The sequence below is a fragment of the Notolabrus celidotus genome, chromosome 19 (assembly GCF_009762535.1).
Source record: "Notolabrus celidotus isolate fNotCel1 chromosome 19, fNotCel1.pri, whole genome shotgun sequence".
NCBI lineage: Eukaryota > Metazoa > Chordata > Actinopteri > Labriformes > Labridae > Notolabrus > Notolabrus celidotus.
Window position 1 is genome coordinate 22,057,266 of NC_048290.1, and position 21,759 is coordinate 22,079,024.

Consider the following 21,759-nt stretch of genomic DNA (forward strand, 5'->3'; position numbering starts at 1 on the left):
AGCATGTTATAAAATATTTTGTTCTTTTTCCTCTGAGCAAGTGTTGACTTTGTCTAAATCTGTGGCTGGAGGAGAAAATGTTTGTAGTACATGTCATATTGTTAGTTATTAAAAATATGAAAAAAATATTACACGTACATATACTACATGTTTGATTAGCATGTTAGTCACTTTGTTTCGATCCTTTTAAAATGTTAATTAAAAAATAATTTAATGGTTTTCAAATCATTTTAACCAAATATTTCATTGGGAATTGACAACATGTCAAATGTTGAAACAGAAAGAGAGTGTATTGTTTTATGAAAAATAAATGTTAATTTATCTTATTTACAAAAAATAAATTGTTGCAGGAGGATATTTACCTTTGTGTCACTTCACTTGTGTTTTAAGCACCTTGTAAATGTTTTGGAACTGAGAAGACCAGTTTCTTGAGTTTTGAAAATAAAATATCCCTTTCCTGCCTGATATAGGATGACAGCTGCTCTACAGTTCAGGGTCTCCTTTTGTCATATTTTTGTGCCATGATGCACCAAATGTTTTCAATGGGTTTAGCACCCAGACTCGTCTACTACAGAGTAATATGTGCAGAATGTGGTTTGGTATTGTCTTGCTGAAATATGACAGGTCTTACATGGAAAAGGAATTGTCTGGATGGCAGAATATGTAGCTCCAACATGCTGCACCTGTGTATAATGTTAAGCTTCACTGGTGCCTTCCAAGATGTGTTAGCTAGCCATGCCATTGGCACTTGTGCATCCTCAAGTGATCAGGCATGCTGGCTTTTGATAAAAAAGCTGATAGGACCCCTCCCTCTTCAGAGCATAGGATGCAACAAATCCAGACACAAATCTTATTTAAAGATTTTTTGAGGTAAGCACAAATGTCTTGATAACTTTTATTCTAAGGTTTTAACATAAGTATTACATCATATTTCAAGACATTCCAACTGTCTTACTGCAGGCCACTACATGGCAGTGATATAACCAACCAAACAGCCATCTACAAAGACTGAATCAGGAAGATCCTAGTATTTTGACATGCTAAGAAGGCTCACTACTGGCTCAAAGAAACAAAGTTACACAGCCTGACCTTCAACTATTTAACAAGTACACTGTCAACCTCTAGAAGACTGTTGGCTTGCGAGAAAAATGGAAAAATAATCTATAGCACTAGTTTCAGCATCTTGACTGAATGCTCCTGATACAATGGCGCATAGTACTTTGTTTCCACTAATCTTGTGTGTTCCAAAAAGTGAAACTGGAGCCTTAACAAGTGGAAACAAGCCCAATTGAGTCCTACTCCCATTCCCCTGCTCTAGAAGAAGCCGAGATAATAGCATCCCAAAGACGTATGTCTGAAATGGAGAAGCAGGACCTATAAAATAATTATCTTCTCTCTTTATAGTATTTGGAAAACCTGAACTACTTGATACATCTGATCTGTAAAATGTAAAGATGGCACTCTTCATAGGATGGAATCCATATTTTCCCTATTACAGCTGAATATGGCCACTCCTCCGCTGCCATATCCACCTCTGTCCACCAACAGATTTCAGGGCCAGAGGGTCTTGTTCAGGGATTAGTTTCAGAGTCAAATTGAATGTTTATTCCCAAATAGACCTTAATCTGATCCAGCCTAATCTAATCCCATCTACAGTGATCACTTACTGTGGATCACCTTACTACTAACTCAGTCATCCATTCTCACACTGACACCCTTGGACACTGCACAAGGGTGGCAGAGAACTGGGGGTCAATTATAACATGGTTTGAGATTACTGCTTATCGTTTCTTGATAAAGAAAATTGTGTTGTGCATTTTTTAAAAGTGAATTCACTAGTAATCTGTTGTATGGAACATGGCTAGACTTCTGTTGAAACTGCACTCTCAGATTAAAATGTCTTTCTACTGGCGCAATAAATTGGAATTTGGGGCAGGACACATTGTTGCCTTGATAACAAAATCCTTAATTACAGTCTTTTCCAAAGGGGCAAGGGGAAATGATCATCTTTAGTCCCTTTGTGCACTAATCCTGCCTTTTCATCTTCCAAAAAAATCCAATCTAACTTGTACTTTTGTGTGATACAGTATGTATGTATTGTTAATGGTGCCCTTAGTTTTTTGATTCCCAAATCCAATCCTAAAGGCTTAGCGGTTATGAGATGCCATTCATCACACAGATGTAGCCACTCTAGGTCACAGGAATAATCAAACTGGGATCCTGATTTCTGAGACAAATAATCAACTCCCCCCTGAAAAAAACAAATTAAAGCAGTGGTATGGCTTGCAGGTATGATTGGATTGGTTCTAATCAAAATTCCCCAAACAGTAAATAAAACGCTTTGTTGGAATAGCAACACCAAGCGTCTTTTAGTTGACAAGGCAAGGTATACCTATAATCTATTCAAGCCTGTCTGGCTGAGATAAAAAATGTTATGAGATTTAGCATCGGCTAACATTTTATCGAATAAGTCTTTTGATCTTTTTCAGTGTTTCATTTTGGCCTGGCTCTAAATAGAGGCTTGTCCATCAGTTTGTCAGCCCAATGCTTTGATTCAAAGAGAAAAGTCTTAACAGTTTGAATTTCCATCAAATCCTGAGCAGACATTCTTGGCTCCGAGTGGATGAACCATTCAGGCATCACTGATCAACTGATTGCACAATGATTAAGTTGTGATTTGTGAAGTTTTTCAACTGAAATATCTAAACAACACTGCTTGAGTCCCTTGGAACTTCGTACAAATTTTCATGTTCCCCATGGGATGGACTGTGAGAGCTCTAGTGATTTGCTGATTCTTGAATCATGCCCTATCATTTGGTCAAAGTGCTAGACAGGGATTAAGTCACCTAAGTGACTCTGGCTAACCCCTAAATTACTTTATTGGATAAGAAATGAACAAGTAGAGCAAGAAAACCTTTTAATTTACAGCACTGTTTCTGGGCTAGGGGCCTCTTCAAAATTCCACAGCCAGGGGCTTTTAAAAGTGTCAGTTTTATCTATAACTTTGGCAGGTTTCAGACTATCCTGAATCTAGAATTCATCCTCCATTGAACATTGATGGATGTTCTCATCCCTGTCCAACCCCATTATCTACAATGACTTTAACCCCTCCTAACACTTCACCAGTATCTCTCTTTCAAACACTAAATAAAAACGAGTCCTTAAAAGTCCAAACAATTCACCTCTATCCCCTCTGAACCTGACCTTTGACCTTTCAGAAAGTCTGAACTTCCTTGAACTCACTCACGACCCCTTCCTCTAAGAAGCACTGTGTCGTATTCCCCCTGAAGAGTAAAGCTTCTTTTACTCCTTCCTGCTGCTTTTGACTGTCTGCCTGCACACACAGACGACTGTAAAAGCAGAAAAAGTGCAAATAAAAATGATTTTTATGAGATAAAAGAAGGGGGAAGAGCCCCTTTCCTGTGGGCCTTGTCAGGTTTGGATCTCTTTGTACTCTCATTTCTTGGATCAAAGTTTAGGAAGGGCCAGCAAGGACACTCTCCCAAGACACAGACATGTTCAGATATTTTGATCCATGGTCTCTTTCACATTCAAACTACACAGAAGTTGTACCAGGACAGTCCATCATTAAGTCCTCTGCACCAAAAGAAGGAGACACGTCCCTCTATGATTGAAACAGTAAATCTGATTAGCCTTCTGCTTCTTCCTTTTACAAGGAGTCTACGATGTGTGGGAGTTTTCAGACTCAGTTTATTTCATTCCCTCCCCCCAGGTATGCCCGCTCTGAACGTGTAACCTGAGAGTGGATTAAAGTGCCAACCCCAGAGAGCAAAAATGCTTTTAGGAACTTTAAAACTGTGTTTAACAGTGTGTTTTTAGTGCCCACTAAAACCAACACGCCTCAACACATGGCCAAAATGGAGGGATGCAGAGTCCTAAATAGCATAAGAGAGAGGAAGCGAAGGAGATAAAGAAGGGGAGGAGGGACTGTGGAACTCTTCATCAGCAGAGACTCACATTCTGGTGCCCTTTTCTTGACACCTGGCCTCAATTTGCCTGGTTGTAATCAAGAAGAAACCCTGCCCAAGAGCCTAAAGCTGGTTGGTCAATCTGTCTTTCCATTTTTTTATCAAAATCCTCTGGTCCAGGTGGTTGTTTCATGCTTCCAGAGACAATTCTGAGGTCTTTGTCCTAAGACCCTTCAGTACCAGACCTAAATTGTTCTCTTCAAATGTATGTAAATAAGACACTACTGGAACAGCAACCCTTCACTTTGTTGTGAATGTTCATGATCCTCGGAGGATGCACCACAAGATGTTTCTAAAGGGCCATCATTTTAGCTTTAATTCATTAACTTAGAAAATTTGTGTTTCAGTGTACAGCACTAAGGTTTATAAATCTGTGCATACTTTACAGGGGCTTAACAGTTAGCCAGGCTGTTTGTAAGTGGGGTTTTTTTATACAACGTTTAAAGCTCCCGTGACGAGTTTTAGCTGGTAATAAAACAGACTGTAATTAATACTGACGCCTCTTCATGAGCCAAAAAAGCAAAAGAGATGTTCAGAGATACAAACTGATTTTTCCATGAAGATACATTTAACTGCCATGAGAAAGCAGGATGAGATTTTAGTTCTTAAACACAACTCATTCATAAAAGAAAATCAGCAACGAGAATAGGGCTAATGCTTTGACCACAGGGGGCACCAAATTCAACACACACTGAAAGATACAAACAGTAGCTTTAATGTCTGTTTCTAACATTGTTTCGAAATCAATGCTTAAAAGAAATGCTTGTCCAAATTAATTTTTACTATTCTAATATAAGCCAGCATTTTACTAACTACCTGACTGTGTTAAATACTTGATTGTGATTGGTCAAAACCAAAAGTAATTCAGCTGAATAGCAAAGGTGATGCCAGGGAAAACCAAGTAATACTTATCATATCAACTCAATTAGAAAATAGTTCTGGTAAATCGTATCCCTCCCCATAGTCCTTGAAGCAAAAACATTTGCTTCTATTAGTAGGCCTATTATAAATGAATAAACATTGTGGCAAAATATTTTGTTTGGTGTATTTGGTTTCACTTTGATTATGGTAGGTTTTAATGGACTCATGTATTGCTATCATAATTTATCAAGTTGGTCCTTCATTGACATCTATAAAACTTGTAACCATGGCTGAGTTTGATGGGCTTCCTTCTTCAGGCAGCTTGCTTCCAGATTGGCTATTGTTTCACCCCAGGTGACAATCCACAAAATGAATGCTTGGCTGTCTTCTGGGTTCCCCCCACACAAAAGGATATCTGTTCTTAAATATTGAACATGTTAAGTATACGATTTTAAATCTGTGCAGCCAGTCTTCCTCTGACCAAATCAGAGAAAGTAAAATCTGTCTTAATATAACCTACACTAAAATTAAATTTGTATAACATAATCTTTAGAGCTATCACAAAATTTGGACTTTACTGACATTTGACAGAAGGGGTCCAAACTTGGTCAGACCATCTTGCAGTGTGAACACTACTTTAGCAACATGTTGGTCAGTTTTCCAAGTTTTTGAGAACTTCAAATATCGCCTAATTTTTTATTTTATATAATCTATTTCTTTAAAACTGACATCACATATCATATAGAAGTGTCCTCCCCTTGTCTCACTCCTCAGCGTCCTGACGAGGATTTGCTACTGACCTCTTCATACCTGTGCTTGTAAAAGCAGCCACAGGGGGTCCCAACAAGTGAAGAAATGGAAGCCATGTGACACAAGACAGTGCCTATAAATATGGCCGAGATCACAGAGGCACTTAATGCCGGGGTGGGCAGACTGCTTTTTTACCAGCACGTCTACAACATCTTAAAAAGGTTCTGTCGTGTCATATGAAACCAATAAAATCCAAACACTTCCTCCCTGGCAAGGAAAGGCCTCCTAACCTACCACAACTCACTGTCTGACGCACTGCCAGACGGCCCTTTTTGCTTTTAAGGCATGTTCAGTCTTGCATATTTCTTTTTGTTTTTAATTGTCTTTATTTGGCTTTGATGTATTCCCTTTAGACTTTTCTCCTGCCCTTTGTATGACATATTTTCCTCTTTCTCTCAGCCTCTGTAAATTGGGTGAATGCAAGCAAAGGAGAATTTTGTATATTTGTTGCAGGAACTGGTTTCTGATTCATGGCTTGAGAGGATTATGTTGAAAAGGAGTGGCCAGCTCTTCTTTGAGGAACTGAGTTAGAACAGAGAGGATATTTTTTTTACACAAGCCAACAACATAAAAAAAGAAACATGCCAGTGTACCAAACCCTTCCTTTTGAAACTACTTTGTTAGGATGACTTGGAAAATGAGATAAAATACAAATTTAATATACAAAATAAAGCGTAATATGGACATGGACATGTCATCCGCTGTAGATGCAATGAAAACAAAAGCTATACGGTATAAGTCGATGGTTTCATCAATAGTGTTTCATGATGATGACATTGATCAGTAGCCCAATCATTACCAGAGAATTAGGAGCTTACAGGAAGAATCAGAGGGCCTGTAGGTCTATTTCCCTTAATGACTTATATACACCGATCCTGTATAGTTCATAGACTGTATAATAAATGGACTTAGTATCTGCTTCTGAAGCGTTGTTTTGAGCCTTTCGTCGGCGGGTGTCATATTGGAAATACCTAACCCAACCCTTAACTTATTCCCGCCTGTCAATCAAGTCAGCTGTGACTCTAATTATGCAAAACTTGTAATCTTAATATCTTCTAAACTGCTGAGTTAGGCTGTAAAAATGTTTAAATTGTAAAGATCTGCTTTTTTGAATTAGTGTGTATGTGGTTTCAGGTACTTCCAGAGCCAGCCTCAAGACACTGGAGGAAGTGCAGTTTTTGCTTGGTATAGCATACCTATCACAACTTCCTGTTGGACTAAATACAAACATGCATAACATTCAGGAAACTGTACAAGCAATCTGTTAATCCGCTTCAGTGTTTTCTAGTGTTGAGAGAAAAAAATGCATTTCAAGAAATAAAAGAAAGAAGAAGACACTTCCGGTCATCTCAAGGACAGATTCAATTTTTCTCTCTGTTTGTTATTGATCAAGTTACACATGCATAGACCAAACTATACACTCGCACAAATAGGATACTATGAACATGCATTGATGGACAGATGTCAGAGTGAGGGCCTGCACATAGCCACACTCTAGTTCCCTGTCCGTCCCTGCAGACTGAGCTACTACTGTTCTTTTGTTGTAGTGTAATCACAGCTAAACAAGTAACCAAAGAAGGTCTTCACATTTAAAATGTGCATGTAGGATACATTTTATGTTATGATTATAATTTATATTTATATATTATATTGTTTTCCTTTTGTACTTATTAACAGCTACAGTTAGGAATGTATGCTACACTGACAGTAACATGCCAGTATGTTGAGGAAATGGCGACATTTGTGGTGTATGTTATTATTGAGTTATATTCAATCTCAATCCTTTTTAACCAGAGTGTAAATATAATTAATAAAACAAAGTTGTGTGTACTGAAGGTATTCATCAACAACACAAATCTAATTGGTCTGTTGACACACGCTTAAGGCTGAACAAACTTCTCACCTGTAATAAAAACACAACAGCAGAGCCTGGTTTGTGTTAAAAACACAAGGCGCACCTGATGCATCACTCACAGTCACATCAGTGGATCAAAGATCCTCTGCGGGTGTCTCTGTGGGACAATGAAAATATTTGATCAGACAGAGGCCTGCTAATGAATACAGTAGACATCCAGGGAGAGGAAATGCAAAGAGGAAGGCAATTTCTGGAAATGATTACAGACTCATTTCCTTGTTTATCCTGCCTTTGAAAAGAGAAAAGAGCGGACCCCCCCCCCCCTACACCCCTATAGGACCTCCACTTATTGTGTCACTCCCCCCCACCCCACCTCCCCACAGACAGCACCCGTCTATGGTCCTCATTGGTCCATCCTTAATCACTCTTGCTACGTACTCTTTCACATTTGCTCCTGTGCTTTGGCAGATTTGTTTCACTCTTTCAATGAACTATTTCCTCCGTTCCTCTGTCCTTTCTCTCCGTTTCTCCCTCTGTCCTTCTTTCTTGTGGTGGACTCTATTGTGGAATCGAGGGTCCCCACTTGTAAACAATTTCCCCCACAAGATCAAGCTGGGTCCCGTCCCCCTTTTCATATCAGAGCTCCAGCCTGCCCGGGTCCCTTGTCTACTTCAAGTGGGCGAGCTGGCTCAGACTGAAGTTAATGGCTGGAAATCTCTAACTAACCTCTCCAACAGCTGTCTCCTGAGTCCCCTCTTTCTCTCCCTCTCCTTTAACCATGTTTCTTCTTGCTTTTTTCCTTCCCTCGCTCTTTGCTCTCTCATTTGTTGATTAGGATAAAAAAAAACTCTAGGAATTTCTCCGACATTTGCCTTTTCCTCAAACAAGTGGCTCAAAGCCGGAAGAAAACAAAGGAGGTCGGGCAGGAGGGAAAATGAGGCTCTAAGGCTGCTTTTTCCCCCTCTGTATCCCCCTCTCTCTCTCCTCCTTTCAGGGAAAAGAATGAGAAGAGACCCTCCATCGGACATGTCTTTCATTTTGAAACATAAGTTCAAAGGCACGGAGAGATTTGGGTTCTTTGTGAGGGTTTGAGGGTAATGACGAGAGGGAAGGAACAACGTCCAATTCCAAACAGCTTCCTGGCCTATTCTGCACACAGTCTCTCCAAACCCTCTGCTGCTGAGCAGAGGCCCTAATCCACACAAATCTACACGAGCTGGAGAAAAGCTGTTTCCAGTCTTCAAGTGGCTGAAAGTACTGCTGGAGTGGAGGCTGCTGGCTGACTGCTGAATCCTGCCTGTTTAGCTTTCGAGCAAACACATAAATGTAAGGTCAACAGCTCCTCTGGTTTTATTAAATAATGGGTATGATCATTAACACCACAATAGGTTGTCATAAATGATTGACACTATTCCTGAGAGCAGAGATAAAACTCTGGCTTTCACATCTCAAAAAGTAAACTCAGATCTTGAAAATAGTCCTCACTAAAAAAGTGAGTTATAATTTAATAGCCTGATGCCCTTTTTCTTAAATACATGTAGAAAAGTCTTTGAGCACTGCACACAGACCTATTGAGAATGATTAGTTTAAATTTGATAGTACTTCTGTCCTTGATATAACAATGATCTTGGTTCAATTGAAACCTTTAAACATGTCTGAACAAAACGTTTCAACATGACAAATATTTGAAGTTGATACAAAATGGGTGCCAGAACCAGTATCAGTTTTGTTATCGGTACCAGTATCAGTATTGGTGTCAGAATCCATATCAGTATGGATATTGGTATTAGAATATGTACAAGTTTCATTAGTGGTATTAGTATTGGTACCAGTATCAATATCAGTATCAGTACTGGTGTCTGTATCAGTATTGGTAGCAGTATTAAGATTTATATCAGTATCAGTATCTTTATCAGTATCAGTATTGGTAGAGGCGTTGGTATTGGCCTTGGTACCAGTATCAATATCAGTATCAGTATCAGTACTGGTGTCTCTATCAGTATTGTTTTTGTTACAGTTATCAGAATCATTATCAGTATTGGTATTGGTATTGGTACCAGTATCAATATCAGTACTGGTGTCCATATCAATATTGGTATAGGTATCACTATTGTGTCAGAATCATCAGTAACATTATTGGTATTAGTACAAGTGTTAGTAGTGGCAATGGTACCAGTATCAGCACCAGTTTTGATATAGGCATCAGTACCAGTATTGGTGTCGGTATCTGTATCAGTCCTAGTATCAGTATTGTTTGGGTCTCTAGTCACATAAATGCATAGCCAGTTGTTCCCCAAAAATCCAAAAACATTTTCAGTTACAAAAACAACAACAACAGTGAGTTTCTAACAGAGAATGTAATGTTTGTCTAAGCTAGCAAAATCAACAATGACTATTTTATAGGTTTGTTGATTTTTTTATAATCACACTAGTTTGGGAGAGGTATCCTGTATTTGCTAATATTAAAGTCTTAAGGGTGTCTTAATCTGTGTTGCTCAATAAAACATATGTAATAAGAACTAAATAAATGATCAAAGTTGTTCACATTCACAAAACATTTTCTGTAAAGTGAAACTTATTCATGTTTTATAATTATCCAAAATTCTAATTTATTGATTATATTATTACCAAATCGCAAAGCATACTGTCAAAGTTGTCTTGTTTTGGTTACGAGACAATTTATTCATCGCCTCGCTGTGTGATGCGAGTGGACTCTGCCATCCTCAGACACACAGATGCCCCAAAGAGACAGGTGACAACCTCCCATCATGCCACATCACGCCCTCTGTACACTGGTGACACACTTAATTTGGCCTGGCAAGTAAGCGTTTAACCTAATCTTACTTTAACAAACATTCAGAGCGGGCCAACTGGCACACAAAGACAACGGCAGCACCCACATGCTGTCACATCTGAATATGGACACACAAACCAACAGAAAAACAAATATGGGATATGTGACTAAAACCTCAGTTAGCCGTTGATGCATTCATTATTTTATCATAGACTGCGTATAAAATATGACATTTATCAGATGTAATAAATATTGAGCCATCTTCTGCACAGAGCATATGCAGATGCACAACATGGATATGCAGGAGCATGTAGGAAGCTTTAAGCATAGCATGTAGCTCCTATATTCACTAACACAAATAGCAAAAACAGCTTTCATGGAAATTTATAAATACACACACACACGCACACCAGACACACACAACTGTTTTGTCAGGCCGATGGTGGTCACAGGCCATGAGCAGTGATGAGCAAGATCTTGGCCGACATGCCCTAGAAGAAAAGATTTGTTGTCCTCCTTCACCACACCTACCTGTTTTTTTCACACTTGGCTTCCCTCTCTCTCTTTCACTCTCTCTCTTTCTATCTTTCTTTCTCTCATCCCATCTTTCTTTCTCCTCACTGAGCAGATATTTCTGTGCCATGGGACCCTTAACTTCCCCCCTCCCTCTTCAACCACCCCAATCCGGTCATCAAATACGAGCACCAGTTCACAATGCCACCCTCTTCCCACCTGCAAAACAAAAACAAACCCTCCTCCTTCATCTGTCCTCAGACAAAGACACCCAACACACACACACACACACGCACTTACACACACACACACACACACACATGCACTTACACACACAAACACACACACACACACACACACACACACACACACACACACACAGACACGCACTCACACACACACACACACACACACACACACACACACACACACACACACACACACACACACACACTCTCTCTCTTTTTTCCCCCTGTACTGTCAGGCCTGTCCAGCTTTTCACTTACAATTAGCCGCGGCGGCCTTCGCACTCATCAACTGTCGCGAGTTTAGCACCCAGTCATGAAGGGGGCTTTGACAGATCAAGCTAAGGCGCCCTGACACCACTGGTGTGAAAGAAGATTCTAATTCTGGATAATTAGCTGACGAGAGCATGTTAGAGGGGAGAGGGGAGGGGCGGTGGTGGGGGAGGGATGGGGGGAGCTGAGGCAAAGTGGCAGTGCGTCGTAAGCACTTTCTGTCAACTTACTGTTGATCTCTATTCTCTCTCTATGTCTCTCTCATCCGTCCGTCCATTCATTTCTCTGTCAGTCTCTCCCTCTCTTATTCATTCTCCCTCCTTTACCTGACCTCATTTACACTTTTTCCTCTCTGGGAGCCGAAAATGAACCCATTAAAGTGCCAACAATGTCTATATCAACATTTCCAACAATCTAACCTTTTCATCCATGTGGCACCAATGTTTCAGAACACTCACTTAGAGTGACATGTTCCTTTTTATCATCTCTAAGGTTAGTTAGTTCCTTTAGACTGGTTTAATAGCACGGCATCTTATATAATGCTCCTACATTCAAAGTTAGGTTTATAAAAGCAAGGTTAAAACACAAACAGGTGGATTTCCGAGATGGCAGATTTCAACTTTTAACAACATCCTGTTTCAGGAGCCGAGCTATAAACAACAGTCAAGCACCATTCTGGGTTAGCTAGAATCTACAGCAAGGTTCAGAGGTCATGACATCTAATCAAGAATTTGATTGACAAGAAATCAGATAATGGAGTTTCTTGGAACCAAATGAAAGACGCCAAGATCAAGAAATATCTTAATTAGAGATCTGAAGTGCTTGAAAATGAAGTAGGAGCTCAGGACAGCTCCTGGCTCTACTTATTTAATAAAATGAGTAAACTGAACAACTAAAGCAGACCTTCCAATTTTCAATTGGAACCTCATACTTTCATGTGATTTGAAATACACTTGTCACATTTGTTCATGTACTTTATAGTGTTCTGATTGCGATCCAACCATCGGCTGATTCAGTACAAACAAGTAGACGCATCACTCTTACTGCTGACCAATGACCAGATGCTGCTAACATAGGCTCATGTTTGAAGAACCCCTCCTGCAATACAAGTTGGATTCTAACTTGCAAAAGCAAATGTGTGTAGATAAAAAGCTTCATTTTTTATCAATAAAATCTGCAAGGTTGAAAATGTGATCAAAACGTTCACCACTTTATCGACAACTGAAGCATGTGCAAAGCCAGGATGTTTTTGGTCCCCGCAAAAAACCTTTGTTACCACTTATTAAGTGACTGGTGTCCATAGATCTTAAATATATCAATGATGCCTCTAGTGTCCAAGGAATGGACATGCATTTCTTCATGGGTGCAAAGAAACCTGATACTACATGTAGCATGGAGAAGAGGCTACTTTTGTCCACTTTTCGACATCCAGTAGTTTGGAATAAGCACTTTGATGCTGTGTTTCATTAATAAAGAGCATCTAATTGCTTGTTACGTATAACCACTTATTAGCAGAATGACTTACTCAGATCTCAGTTATTTTTAGTTACACAAACTGGCTTGACAATCGACATAGGCAACTGAAATAACCTGTAGCTAATGAGTAGCCTGTTGGATAAGCTAGAACACTATCATACTGTTCAAATTTTTTAACGTTGAGGCAATTCCACACCAAAATGTCACGGAGGGAAGGAGTTTTGCAGGCAAATCTGATCTCACAGCGATTCCCATAAGAATGAGTGGACTTAAGCTTACCTACGTCCATACACATATGCAAGTGGAAACGCAGCACGAGAACGTTGCATTTAGCATGTTGCACATTACTGAATTTCTTCTCTGTGAATCAATAAGGTGTTATCTCATCTTATACCCTGCACTCTTTGACCATAATCCAGGCAGCAAATATGCTTCCATAATAAGTAGTTGTTGAAACTCTGAGTAGACAGTGTTGTTGTGCATATGTGAACTAGCACCATGGGTGCTCTGTGTATTCTACAATGTTTATCAAAATATAAGCACTCCACTAATGAATGACCTTTTTATTTGCTTGTGGCATACTGTCACTTGGCAATTCTGAGAGCTGAGGGTGTCATGTGCTGTTTGGATGCCCTACTTTCGATTGTAGACTCTAGCGGCTGATGTAAATGTAACGCTACCAAACAGAAGATTATGCTGATGATGTGGAGGCTTCACTGTGATAAAGAGTAGTCTATCAAGGCCAGTGACACAACAACAGGCTAGTAAAGGGTTAGATTCATATGTTTGGAATATATACAGTATAAGAAGAACAATGCAGAGAATGAGAAAGAGCAGATGAGAGTGAACAGGCGCACAACATTTGTGGATAAAGATACAAAACATAAAGGTCATGATGTACAAAAGCAGTGCATGCAGTATGTATACATGCGTACACAGTCTTATGGCCACATGCTTAAAAATGCAAATAGGGAGAAAAAAACACAGTGCCAGAACGCCAAGCTGTCTTGGAGGGAGTCTTGATGCAATGCAGGCCTAATGCAGAGTGACATTTGTGATGTCAGATTCTTGCACCACCGGCTGGGTAGTTAATAGCCATTAGTGGCTGTACAGAGGCTCTGATTGGTGTAGGAGGACAGTGTGACCCAGTGTGTGTGTTTGTGCGTGTGCATCAACGACACCTCAATGTGCTGGCTTGTTCCAACAACCAAACAACAAAACCAGACACAGACCATATCAGACGTCATTGCGTTTATGCCAAAATCTTGTCAATCTTTTCCACACATGTAAACCCCCCTCACATGGCAGAACTTGTGCTGGAGCATTTTCTCAAACATCTACTCAGTGCAGCTCTGTGGCCATATCAACACATTTACTGAGGTAACCATCCATGAATGTCTACATGTCAGACCGTGACCCAACAGTTAAGCCCGGCGCCGGGGCCCCTGTGCACCGCACGCAGAGTACAGGCCCATCCAACCGTGGCCAAGGTGGGCCCCAGCCACTGGCTGGAGCCAGACACAATGGGCAGGACGGATGGTTTTTGAAATGATATCTATTACTGTTAGTGACAGCAGTCCCAGACAAGCGCACTTTGATGCTCCTACAGACTGACAAGCCGAGCAGAGTGACGCTGATGGCTGTGGGCACAAATCAGAATCGCTTTACTGCATCGCCGCTACGGTCTCCCCTAACCCCAGCCCCAAACCTTTGCCCCACTCTGCTCCACTCCAATATCCCCCAAAACTGAGGGTGAGAGGGAGGCAAATCAGGAGGAAAGAGAGAGAAACAGAGAGAGAGAGTAGAGCAAGAAAGAGACTTCAATTATCTTTGGTTAGATAGAGGAGTGACCGTAGAAATATGAAGAGAGAGGTAAAGAATATGTCTCTGTGTTGCTCGTGAGCTTCTCAGCACTTATCCTTCACCTTTTGCATCTCTATTTCTACTTTCAAATAAATGAAACTCTTCACTCATCGGTCATCATCAATGTTTCTCTTTCCCTTTTCACTGCAAGAGACTTTTTACATGTTACATTTCACTCTTTAACATTTCACTAGGGCTACTTAAAATGAAATCAAGTAGAGAGAGATAGAGCTTTAAGTGCGATGAGGGGTGGATTAAGTAGCAAGAGTAAAGAAAACAAAAGAGAGAAAAAAGACAGAACTGTCAAGATGTAGACAGAACATCTTAATGCCTCCAGAAAAACGTACTGAGTACTACTGGGATGGATTCCCCAGTGGGGAAAAGTTAATCCAATATGTGTTGACATTTCTTTGGCTTGAGGCAACTTCCATTTCCACCTATAATTGAAAACATTTTACATTGCTGCAAATTAAGGCTGATCTGCTTTCACACTTATCAAGCCATCTGTTTTTAAATTTTGGACAAAAAGAATCCAAGTCTGGACAAACTGTGGAAGAGTTTGTTCAGTAGTGGTACCAAGAAACTGTGTTTATCTAAGGCTAAAGATTTTATAAACAAACAAGTAATTCTACGACAGGAAAATGATCTTCAGTCATGCTGGGTAAATACATGAAATACTCATACTGGATGTGCAATGCAAGCACAATTAATACAATGTCACAACTTTAAAACAAAAAATGCATTAAAAAGTATCAAATAATTATTAGACACAATAATGATCTTAATCAAAGTCACCACAAAAAGCCCATGTGGATTATTATACTTAGGCTGTGAAAGAAACTTTAACAACTATTAAAGGCACTGATTTTGAAATAATCTCACTCTTATACTGATGCCTTTTCTTGACCTACAAAGTAAAATATGTTACAAGATTGATTATTTCTTCATACTACATTTTAGTGTCCATATTGTGGGCTGTTTATTTCCCATGAAAAGAAGCCAAGTTGATATCTGGCACTCACTTGAAAGTATCTATGTTTAGAACTCTGCTGCTAAAGTTTGGCAGTGAAAAGGAAGTTGACAAGCAGGTGGAGTTTGGTTTTTTTCTTCAGATAATTTCCTTTTTAAATAATGTTCTGTACTCATGGCTAATACTGGATTAGCATAAAGATTAATATTTCTGCCAACGTATGAATGCTTTACTGCTCTTTGGGGACAAAAGTTAAACTGTGTGTACATTTACATTATCTTTACATTGGGATACCCGAGCACACATCATAATGCTTGGGCTGTGATGGGTAACATTTAACCAAAAGCCTGGCCACCTTTTGTAAGCTAACTATCTGCAATAAATCAGAGTGACCAAAATGTTCTTGTTATATGTTACAGTTGATCATTTTAAGTAGCTACAAATCAATACATGACCCCATCAGTCTTCATCCATCAAAAAGTTGTCAGTAACAAAGTAGAAGATCTGTCCTCCATCAACTCGCTTCCACAACATATGTAAGCTTTGATGAGAGCCACATCTTTACAATGGTGGGTGATGGTGCTGGGAAATGCGGTCTTCATCTCGGAGAACTACTACCTATTTCACCCAAAGGAGTCACTAAAATCAGCACAACATGAAAGTTCCTTACAGTGCCTTTAAGCAAATTAAGTGAATGCTGTGGGGAAACTTCAATATGCATCTACTGCTAGCTAGCAGCTGCCTGTTTGATGTAGCTAACATTAACTGAAGGCACACAGCTAATAAAAGAAGCACCTTACTTTCAAACTTACAGTGTTAATACTAGCTGTTTAGGTAGTCCTCCTCTGCACCGTTCTCATCATCCTTTTTCTGTGGTGGTTCAAAATCTTTTCACCAGAAGTATGTGGGTTATAACTTGCTGATTAAGACAGTAGATGCACATCACTGAAATGGTTCACTTACAGTAAGTCTTACCTCTTACCTTGAGGAATATAACATCAAGTCTTTTACTTATGAATATGAGCCATGTAGATGTCTCTATCTTCATATCAAACTGTTCTAATTTCATGAACTTAATAACTTGAGGGACTCAAGACCCTTTTATCCCCCCTCCTGCTGCCCTTCAGGTATGCCGTTATTCTACTTCAGTCAACTTTCTGTCAACAAACACTATATCTAGCTTACAAATACACACAAGCTGTAGAACATGCCTGCCATGTATCACACAGTTTGCCGCTGGCACCGTAAGAAATCTCATCAGTTAAGTGAAACTGTGGTTTAAAGATCCAAACACTGATCTGAGGTAACATAATAAACAATGAATACATACACAAGTGAGCAGACCAGTAAATACATAACTGTGTGCTGGCAAACACACAGTGGCACACTCAGCCGGAGATAAACACAACGGTGAGTGAATGCAGGCGGCGAGGCCATAGTGGTGTCTGCCCATGCAGATGTGTCTATATCTGAGCACCAGCATGCAGCTCCTCAGAGGGGAGAAAAGGAGAGGTAGTGGTGCCCACTCCGCTGAAAGCCTCTGGCCAGCATGCCAGCACAATCTCCTCAGCACTTCGGGACCCCCGTCGCTCGCTGTGTCTCCCTTTCCCTCTCTGCCTCTCGCCTCTCCCCCAACCCACGTTTATTTCTGTCAGCTTCCATATTCTGTCTTCACAGCGTGTTTGCCTAAGACATTTCTAGTCCGTGCAGACGACTGCAGGGAGCCCTGGTAAGATGGTAAACAGGCACACCAGCTTCTGCAGGCAGGCTCCCCAGTTGCGCTCAGGGCCCTGGGGACACGTCGGAGTCAGACCTTCCCCTTCTTCTTATCTACAGGGACGATCAGTAGGCCTGTTAGGGCCCTGGTGTGACACTGCCTGTCCCATACGATACACCAACACGGGCACCCGACTCTCCCCCCGCGGTCGTACGGCCTCCATATGCACACATCACTACAATAAGGGTTCTTCAGTGAAGGCCCCAGCTTTCCTGATATCATGGATATTATCTGAAAGATTGTAGCCAGTGGACAGCAACAAAAGGTCAGAGAAACATCGGCTGAGCTTGACCATGATAAACACAAAAGCATACAATGAGAGAGGACACTTTGTGGGTTGAGAGCAACTTTGTTCATGAGCAACACAAATGCTGAAATCTACTTTGGATAAATGTGTGGTTCAATGTTTGAGAGTGTTTCTGTCAGAAATGTTCTGTATGTTAGAGTGAAGTGAAAAACAAAGATACAATAGCCTCTGAACTCTGTAGTGTGTGCAAATACTATTCATTGGGCCCCGTAGAGGACTAAGGGAGAACATGTGCAGTAATGAAAATGAAATTGGCATCTTTCAAACTGTTAAGTGGTCTTACTGAGTTATTTTTCTCACTAACCTTGGATATATCAAATGAACAGCATGATAAGCAGCATTCTTACCAACACAAGGAGATGACTGAATGATATAGTTTCCTAGTTTGAAATTAAACCAATCTATTGTTTAAGAACAAACACAAAAAAAAGTGATAACTCTAAAAACAAACACATCCCTGTCAGCTGCTCCTAACAGTCAGATGAATTTATGGCATTTTAGAAAGTTTGGTGGGATGTAGTCTCGCACAGTGAAAGCAGAGATGGAAAGAAATGTATAGTTAGTAGTGGAATTTTCAGCATTTGAAATTTTTAAATATTATATCATTTTTCCTGGTCTCAGTCAGTTTGAAAAAATAATGATATATATTTTGGTGCGACAAATCGACATTTTGTACAGATTGTGAGATTTAGGTTTCACAATGTAATTGGTATGGATCGATTTTAAAAATGTGTGATTAATTTTAATGGCTTAATATACGTTTTTAATCTGCCAAGTATTTCTTTGATTGAAAGCTAGAAAGAAAACTTACTTTTTAGGTTAAAAGGACGGAAAGGTAAAATACATCTACTCTTAAATGTTGTGATACAGAAATATAAAGTTGCTAAAAATTGAGTTACTTAAAGCTTCTGTTTCAAAACTTTCAGATTGTGTTGATTTGGACAGCCCCTGTGGACAGAGTGGGAATTCATCTGTCAGCTGGCCTTATCTCTCAAACGTGTAAGTAGTGATTTCTGTCATAAGAAAATATCAAGTGCAACCCACAATGAATCTTAGCTTTGGAAAGGTTTGAATAATGCAGTTTGGCAACATGCTTTTCCTCAGCTGACACCTACCCCACAGCAGAGGAGGCAGGCATTTAAAAAAAAACTATGAAGAAATAATCTGTCCTTGGTTAGTCTTGTTTGTTTTTGTAGGTCATATTGAACCATCAGTATTCAGTGGTAGTCAAAAAACTCCTCTCAGGAGCTTTAAGCACTGTTTTTGACACTCTTCTTTATTTAAGTCCAGCATTGGTGTCAATGTACTACATTGTACTTGGTTACTTTAAACTACTGGGAATGCAACAGTCTGCACACACAGCTTGTGGTTGTCCTGATTTATCATGACCGCCGTTAATTAAAGAAGACCTGAGTTCAATCCTATAACAAATCACTGGGGTCAAGGCACTAAGAGGCCGTGAGGGTAATGAACATATAAACCATATGGGACTGATAAGGAGAAAAACCTGAGAGTGGACGTAAAGCAGAACATGATAAAGAATAGTGGTCGTCAATGTACATGGGTTTGATTGCATGAAATGGTAACCAAATTACAGTCACAGATCTACATATTTTCCATCTTGCAGTACAGTGGGTTATTAAACCGACCTGGCTTCCTGTAGTCTGCGTTGCTTCCTGATGCTTCCTCTCTGATGGCCGTGCAGGAGCCGGCAGGTCCGTCAATCTGCCCTGTAATGAGATGAGCAGGAGGGCGGGATCAGGGATTGATAGCTGACATTCTTGTAGGTTCCCTCCTGCTCCGGCCTCTGTACAGCAGTTAGGGGAGGAACAGGCCGTTTTTAATGACCAACCCCAGTGTACTGATTTACAGCGCTGACCCTTACAGCAGAGACAATCGTCTGAACACAAGGGCAATGAAGGAACACAGACCAGATCCATGCGACTGGCTGTCACCATCCCTCATTGGGCTTAATGTAGTGTAGTAGCCATGTCTGCGAGATGACTGATGGATAAGAAAAGATGCAGACACAAAGATTTGTTATTGGTTGTTAATGGTATTAGGGCAGGTCCTGCAGCATTGTGTACTGGATTAGCAGAGGAGAATCCTACGTCAAGAGAAAATGTAGCAAACTATAAGACAAGAGTCATTGAACTTTCAAAGCCACAAGTTTTCTGCTTCAAATCAACAGATGAATCTGTTCCGCTGTGGACTGTAACCACCTGGGGGATCTCTGACATTTTATTGGTTGGTTTAATACGTGCTTCGGTTAGCGTTGCGGGTATGACGTTAGTACTCCGTCCCATCCAGCCAGGTTGCTTGTGCGAATGCCTTGGCTTCAGCAGGGCAAATGTTGGCGCTCGTGGAGGCAATCTTTGGCTTTAAAGCTCACAAAGTCAAATGGTACATACAGGTAAATAAAATACAATGTAGAGAGGAACACTATATTCATTCAGCAAAAGGGGCCCCACTAACAGTAACAAAAAAACTAAAACATAAGAGACCAAAAATAAAAAAGACAGTTTTAAAGAAAATAGAAAACCTTAGTGATGTTAAGTAAAAGCTTCCTACTGCTTAAATTTATTTGCCCTGTTCCAGCAGGACAGAGAGTGGCTCAGGTGACAATCCGTGTCCTTCCTCTGGCTGTGGACTTACAACAGCCTCCCCACAGCCGGTGTTTTCTGGCAGGTCGTAAAAGATAATTGCGTTGCCTGGGCTTTTTAAGAGTTAGCCAACGAGTGCTCCGGGGTGGTCAGGGGGACTTAGTGTGTGTTTACCACGACACAGAGACAGTGAGACTGCACCTAGCCGGCCACTAGACACGGGGAGATAAGACATCAATCTGCCCCACCTCTCCAATTTAGGGAAGAAGGGAAGGAGGAGAGGGAGGAGAGGGAGGAGAGGAGGGGCTGTCTGAGGAATAAGTGGTGTTTTCCCTGTCCTCCTTGAAGTAGCCACTAAACTTTTGAGTGTGTGTATCTGTGGGTGTATTTGTGTGTATCCTTGTGCATGCATGTGTTACTGTGTGTATGGCCCAGACACAGCAATCTGCAGGGAGTCGTTGCCCTATAGCCCCAGCCCTGCTATAACTTCATTAGGTGTGTGTGGAGGTAATGGCACCATGGTCCAGGAGCTCATAACGTGCAGCCAGAGGCCCACCGGCCGCCCGCCAGCCCGGCCCACACAGATACTACACTGGTATTTCACTATAGAAGCTACAGTTGTACAGGCAGTGTTGACCCTTATTTGTGTGGAGTCATCACACAGTCATTATAATTGGAATCATAGATTTATTCTCACTAGATGTATATAATTCTGCTGGGCAATGTGAAGATAAAATGTACAACAGTGCAGACAAAAGAAAGTAATTGATTCTAAACTGAACCAATCCATATCATTCACACCACTGATGTGATAAAGCTGCTCCAAACAAAGTCCAAAAACTGCTGACAGACACATTGCAGTAACTGCTGTCTTGAAATCAATGAGGGAATGAGGCAAAATTTGCAGCTTCTTCAAAAATTACACATTAAAGTGCCAGAAAATGCTACATAATCTTAAATACATTGCACCACAAGGTGTAACAATCGATTCCAAGTGGAAAGGATTAAATTGCATTATGTCATTGTCTGTAGTACATTGTTTTGTTAGTTGTCACTCAGCTTTGGCAGTCGGCCAGCTGAACACAAAGTCAGAGGAGAAGAAAAGTGTTTCTATATACGGGGGAGATATTTATAGAAGGTGTTGCCACAGAGACAAAGTAAATATTACATCCTTGATCATACAGATAGAAAGGTGTCAGTAGCCCACTTTATAACTCTATTTTAGCATTTAAGGCAGCGTAGACACAGAAGATAATGCAGTTTACATTGTACTTTTACATGGAGAATGAGGGCCTGTGTCCAATAACAGCTTTTTTTCCTGCTGGCAGCACCTACAATCTACACAAAACAAATGGAGTTCAGTGTTTCCAGTACTCAGCTTCTTGTTATTATGTTGCTGCATTCACAGTGCTCAGTTGGAAAC

General features: G+C 40.4%; 1 long non-coding RNA gene across 1 annotated transcript in view; it reads right to left on the reverse strand.

Annotated features, from left to right (window-relative positions):
- LOC117831404 overlaps positions 1-19,459 on the reverse strand; it is a 30,329-nt gene extending 10,870 nt beyond the window's left edge. Inside the window, exon 1 of the long non-coding RNA XR_004634991.1 lies at positions 19,383-19,459. This is a non-coding gene — a long non-coding RNA (uncharacterized LOC117831404). The remainder of the gene's footprint in view (positions 1-19,382) is intronic.
- Positions 19,460-21,759: the final 2,300 nt, after the last annotated feature.